Raw genomic sequence first — 6,033 nt, forward strand, 5'->3', positions numbered from 1 at the left:
GAATGGGGTTGTAAAGTCATGGGGTTGAAAGTCACTTCAAAAGCATGGTAAGCCTCTTCACTCTCCATCAGCTTCCTCTGCAACTGTGGCTAGGGGCAGCATATCAGTTATTACGTATGATTGCCCAATGTGTTGCTTTACGAGGTAAAGATAGATGAGAGCCTGAGTGGCAGCCCCTGAAAGCTATACAAGCTTAAGTTGGTCTTGGAACATCACGTGTATCACCTATATGATGAAAAAACTCAACTCATTTACAAAATTTCCTTTAGTCACAAAATACACTCACTTCCCAAAAATGGTACTAGTAACATTATTATTGCATAACCTAGAGAACTAGAGCATGGTGTGTTTGCCTATAAACATGTACTGATAGCCTCACAGGCTACAGTGGGTGCTTCATGAATTAACAAGTACTGGAGAACCAATGCTATGAGCCATGCCTCCTCATGCCATAAACTTTATTGTATACAACAGTTTCTTGGCAACCAGTCTCACTGATGACTAAGAAAGGGTTCCAGGTGGAAATGATAAAATGACATAGGGTTATAGAAACCACCTGCTGAGATAGTTTTAGATAAAGCCCACATATTTAAAAGGTGAACATTTTCCCAACAGAAACCAGATAAGGCAAGACATTATGTCATAAGCATTTTTTTAATGTGCATAAAAAGAAAAGGAAGGTTCCAGAGTGTCATGCCTTCGTGTCCTTTTTGTCTCTAGAAAGATACAAGGAGAATAGAAAATTAGGTCCCTGAGCGTCATGATAGTCTCATAATTTTCAGAAAAAAAAAAAAAAGACTAGAGGTGATAAGAATGTCTTGGTACAATACCTAAAAACAAACTTTTAGGATCAATAGTCTTCCAATAAACCAAGAATCAACCTGTATGCCTGAAAGTAAAGTATGAATAGTCGGCATGTCTGTGTGTCTCCCCATGTGCAGATTCCGCAGCACTCAGATCAAAAGTATTTAAACACCAATATATCCATCTGCACCAGACATGCGCACACCTGCTTGCAGCCGGTATTGCCCAAACAGTACAGTACAGCAACAGGGTACTTGGTTTGTGCGCTCCACTGTGTGTTTTAATTAACTGAGAAACGGCTTAGAATATCATTGCCCACCGCCTAGTGTACAGGATGGGGGAGGCTCTGGCGACCGGATCCCATTGAATGAACATCTGAACTTATATAATCCTGCATCATCTAAGTTAACCAACCTCCAGGACTTCTTGTTTCAGTCAAACAATGCTATGATGCAAAGCTGATGAGGCTGTCACGTAACGTAGCAGGCTATTTCAAACTTTAAATATGCGGATAAGTAGGCGTGCACACAAAAATAATGAAAAAAAAGCGTGGTTATGTATAATCAGTCCCATTGTCGTTTGTTATCATGACCAAGAAATTCTGTATTGCACAGAATTGGGTGGGCACAAACTAACGTTCACAAGCAGTTCGGTGAAGGTATTTACCCCTGAATTACTGCAAACATGGAGTCGTCCAATGTACACTGTGCTGCGGCATCGCTATAGCTGAGACACTCATTACCAGGCAATAGGGTTTCCCAGTTCTATTACGATCCTGTGGGGCTGCCGTCATGTAGTCTAAGGGGTGAGATACCAATGTGCAACATGTGACAACATAAGAGGAAGTACATAGGTTCTATGTAAATGTCCAGTCTTTTTTGGAAAGGGGAAGTCATGTCAAATTATAGAGCAGTTTTTGCTTTTTGTTTTTTTCTAAAGAAAAACAGCTGACCAGCTTCATCTGCATATGTAAGAACGATTTTGAATCTTCTATAGTTTGCAAAGTCGTATCATTTCCCCTTTCAAAATCATTCAAGGTCAGCACACAGGAATAGCCTTGATTGTGGGTATCTGCAAGGGTCCTGGAATGAGTCTCCTGTGGACTCTGGAAGATAACGTAGTTAATAATATAGAGTTCATTGTAGTACGTATACATTTTCAATCTCATAATGACTTTATCATTGTTCTTGTGCTTAGAGAAATTTTTGAGGATGAAGAAATAAGGTTCCGCGATGTTCCCCATTTCAGGGCGGCCTATTTAATTTGATGAGACTTAAATTTCATTGTTATTTTTAAATTATTTTTAAATAGTTGCTTCTGTAGACTTTTCTTATTATTGACCAATCATTAGTCATTTCCTTTTTATCTACTCATCTGCCTAACTCTACATAGCAAAAGCTGTACTTGATGCGCTACCGTCCATATGTCAGTCATCTCCCACAGAGGTTTTAAACGATTTTGAGAAAATGGTTTTAAAATGGGTAGTTTTACATATACATGCGAATTTACCATTTCTGATGAATCAGGAGGTTTGACAACACTGAGACCATATTTGTGACTGGAGCTCTTCACCGAGCTGTTCTTGCCCCTCCTGGATTCAGCATTCGGTCTTTATTTTGCCACAATGTGCCTGGCTATCACAAGAGCATTTGTGGCTGTTTACGATTGGGTTTTGCCATTATTATTCTTAGAGAAATATTTCTCCACATAGGTGGGAAATCCCACAATAGACTGAGAAGCATGAATGGATTTTCTTATGCCCACCCATCTCAACCACACGAGTTCTTTTGCACTACTGAAGATTCTTTAGTTTGCAGTGTAGACTTGGAGAACTACAGATAATGTTTGCCATGGTCAATAGTATTTATTTCCTTTGGTGGATATGATTATATGTGACTTCCTCCTCCTCCTCCTCTTCTTCCTCCTCTTTCTCCTCCTCTTCCCCTTCTTCCTCCTCCTGTATATTTTCCCATGAAATTCTTTTTATGATGTAAATTTATGTCTTTTACTGAAAACTGTATACAACATACATATATTCACATGCATTTATAGATACATATATATGAAACATACACACATGCATAATAAATATGTATATTTATGCAGACACTGATTTCTTGTAATAAGTCAATAAATTTGAAGCCCTTATCTGAGAAAAAGAACAGTGTTTTCCTGGGAGAGAGGAGAGCACAGAGCCCTTGAGACAGTCTACGAACCTTCCTCCGAGTTAATAAGATAAATATAAGATAAAATATAAATATAAAAGATAAGATATAAATATAAAAATAAGATAAAATCGTCAGTATAATCTTCGCTCATACCTCCAGAGAGGAAGGGAGGAAGGGAAGGTGGGGTGGGGGCCAGGAGAGGGTAGACAGTCCTGAGGTATCAATGTGGGTCTCATTTGTCAGATACTGAGAGCTTACAGGGTGTTTAAATAGCAAGAAGAATGAAAATGACTCCTTCCTGTGACATAGGAAACATTTTTTAAAAGAGGAAGTCATGTCAAATTACAGAGCAGTTTTTGTTTTGTTTTGTTTTCTAGAGAAAAGCAGTCAACCAGCTTCATCTGCATATGTAAGGGGGCTTTCCTTACATTGTACTTAATTAATCTTCTATAGTTTGCAAAGTTGTATGGTTTCCCCTTTCAAAATCATTCAGTTCAGTCCCATTCTTTCCAATATACTTAAACCAGAAATGGTAGAAGAAAGAAGGCAGCAATTTCACACCCATTATTTTTTTTATTATAGATTCAGTAGAATATTTTCTTATTTATTCTAGAGTCTGCCAGCGGTGTTGATGTTTTCCTTAACTTGCTTGTACTGAGCATCTGTAAAATACTCTATGAAACACGCAATAAACAAAATTCACACCGCTCAAAAAACCATGGGGTTTCAATTGTGGTGCTGCAAAGAAATGGCCAGCTTTAAAATTATGGCAGCTCTTCAGACGCTAGTTTTTATCGTGGTGACAGTGAGGAAGGTGGGAAGTTTATGGCCAAAGCCCTGCGTTTCTGCACATCCAGTCTTTGAGGTTCCTCTCTACATTTCCCTTCCTCCCCTGGTCATCTAAAGCAAAGACTCCGTAAAGCAATGGAGCCCAGGAGCTGGTAAATACCAGCTCCCCTGTATCACAATCTCTTTTCTGAAAAGATAAATCATTCTTTGTTCTGAGCCAAGGCTTCCTCACAGACTTTATCAGCAACTGTTCAACTTCAGAAGAAATTCCTTTGACATTTCTCGTGCCTTTACAATATGCAATAAAAAAAGGAAAACGTCAGTGTTTTTGAACAACACAGAAATATTTTGATTGTATGAATGAAGCAATTACATCAAATAGAATGTATTGTCATAGCTATACCTGTTTGATGAATTAATAAATCTTAAACCCATAGTATCGGGCACACCTTGCTCAAGTCACATAATCATTGCCATTAAATCATTCCTCAAATAATTGTTTCTTGAGTACCTACTAGGTGCCCATCACTGTCCCAGTTCTGGAATCCATCATTGAGTGAAATAGAGAAGTTTATTCTTTCCTGGAGATTGCAATATCACGCAGAAGTCAGAGGACTGGGACATAGATGCTTGACAGTAGGAAAGGCACTGGAAAAAAGGGTTAAGTAAAACAGTTATTTAAAGAGGTCTAGGGAGGCGATAGGCAGAAGAGGGTCTATAGATCAGAATATGGTGACCGGAGAGAGTTTGGCTGAGGGGTTGTTACTAGGAATAGACTTGAAGAAAGTGGGGGAAGAGCTAGACTGAGATCTGGAAGAAGTGTGTACCAGGTGGAAAGGACAGCTTATGTGAGGGACAGGGAGGAGACCTTAGCAGCTGAACTTCAGGGAGCCTACGGGCAAATTGTGTTCGCGACTGCAGGCAGTACTGACAACAAACACTCCCTAGTTCAGTTTGCTAAGGTCACCACAGCATAACAGGCTGGAGAACCCAAACACCAGGACTCTATTTCTTTGTAACTGTGGAGGCTGGAAGTTCAAATACCAAGCCCATGAGGGCAGGCTGGTTTCTCCTGAGACCTCTCTCAGCGGCTTACACGAGGCCTAATCTCTCTCGATCCTCATATGGTCTTAAATCTGCTTGTCTGACCCAATCCACCTTCTTATAAGGACACCAGCCACACTGGGTCAGGGCCTGCCTTGACCTTATTTCATATTAATTAACATGGAAGGATCTTATCTCAAAATACAGCCACAGCTCCGAGGCATTGGACTTAGGTCATTAGTGTGAATTCCAGCTTGGCCTGTAATACACATGGACTTCCTTTGTGGTCACACATACTGTGGCAAAAGTCCCTGAGAGCAGGCTTCCCTCCTACTGCAAGAGCCTCGTAATGAGATTTCAGCTTCAGCTGAGCTCGGTGACTCATTCCCATTTATCAGGACTGCTCGCTCTCAAGAAGTTTATCACTGTCTCTGGGCCTCATCATAGCAGAATTCTGGGGTTATGGGTGAATTATGTGGAATTAAGTCATCTTATCACCTAGAAGAACGAGAAAACATGGGAGCTTCTGAACCGAAAGAGAAAGAATATAATTACAAGGAAAAGCAGTACTAAAATAATTTCCCAAGTTCTCTATTTCTAAGGCTAGATCTTTAAAAAAGCCTCTGAACAAACAGTTTAAATCAGTTGTCTCATCGCTCACGTCTTCCATGGTTTCTCTCAATGCTCCGTCAGAAGCATCTCCTTTGTGTGAGGACTTATCCTTCCATGCCAGTGCATAACTAATAGTGTGACAGCCTTACTCTCCAACTGTCTCTCCATCGCAATGAACTATGCCTTCAAACTGGGGTAAAACGAACCCTTCTTCCCTCAATTGTTTGTGAGAAGAGCTGTTTGTCCTGGGCAAGTTGCCTGAACTCCTCTGTGCTTCATTAGCTCCCTTAGAAAATGAGGATAGATATGACAGTTTCTTAGGAAGAGTTTAGAATCATAGCCCTGCTTGCTTGCTTGCGCATGCGCACGCACGCAGGCACGCACATGCATACGCGCGTGCCTGCCTGCATGGGTGCGTGTATTTGGTTGTCTTTCAGCTCGTTCAAGAGCCTTGAGCCAGTATTTAGCCACATATCTTTTCTAAAACTATCCTTTCATCTTTACCCTCGCCTCACTTCACACGCTCAAGGCTTCAGAGAAAGCTGGCCTCCTCACATCGTAATGATCCATACCAGCTACTTTGGTTATATAGTTTGAATGTGGAATATCCCCATAA

The 6,033-nt window shown here is 40.5% G+C and overlaps 1 long non-coding RNA gene across 5 annotated transcripts; it reads right to left on the bottom strand.

Annotated features, from left to right (window-relative positions):
• Window positions 1-631: 631 nt before the first annotated feature.
• Window positions 632-5,777, bottom strand: LOC102548003 (uncharacterized). Of its 5 annotated transcripts, none has more exons than XR_015641200.1 (3): window positions 5,567-5,748; window positions 4,277-4,409; window positions 632-716 (listed from the first exon to the last, which is right to left on the bottom strand). It is a non-coding gene; the product is annotated as an uncharacterized LOC102548003 (long non-coding RNA). The 5 variants fall into 5 exon arrangements; XR_015641197.1 differs by having other exon boundaries at window positions 636-716; window positions 5,624-5,777; XR_015641198.1 differs by having other exon boundaries at window positions 636-716; window positions 4,273-4,409; window positions 5,624-5,777.
• Window positions 5,778-6,033: the final 256 nt, after the last annotated feature.

The sequence above is a fragment of the Rattus norvegicus genome, chromosome 17 (assembly GCF_021556685.1).
Source record: "Rattus norvegicus strain SHRSP/BbbUtx chromosome 17, alternate assembly SHRSP_T2T, whole genome shotgun sequence".
Lineage (NCBI taxonomy): Eukaryota > Metazoa > Chordata > Mammalia > Rodentia > Muridae > Rattus > Rattus norvegicus.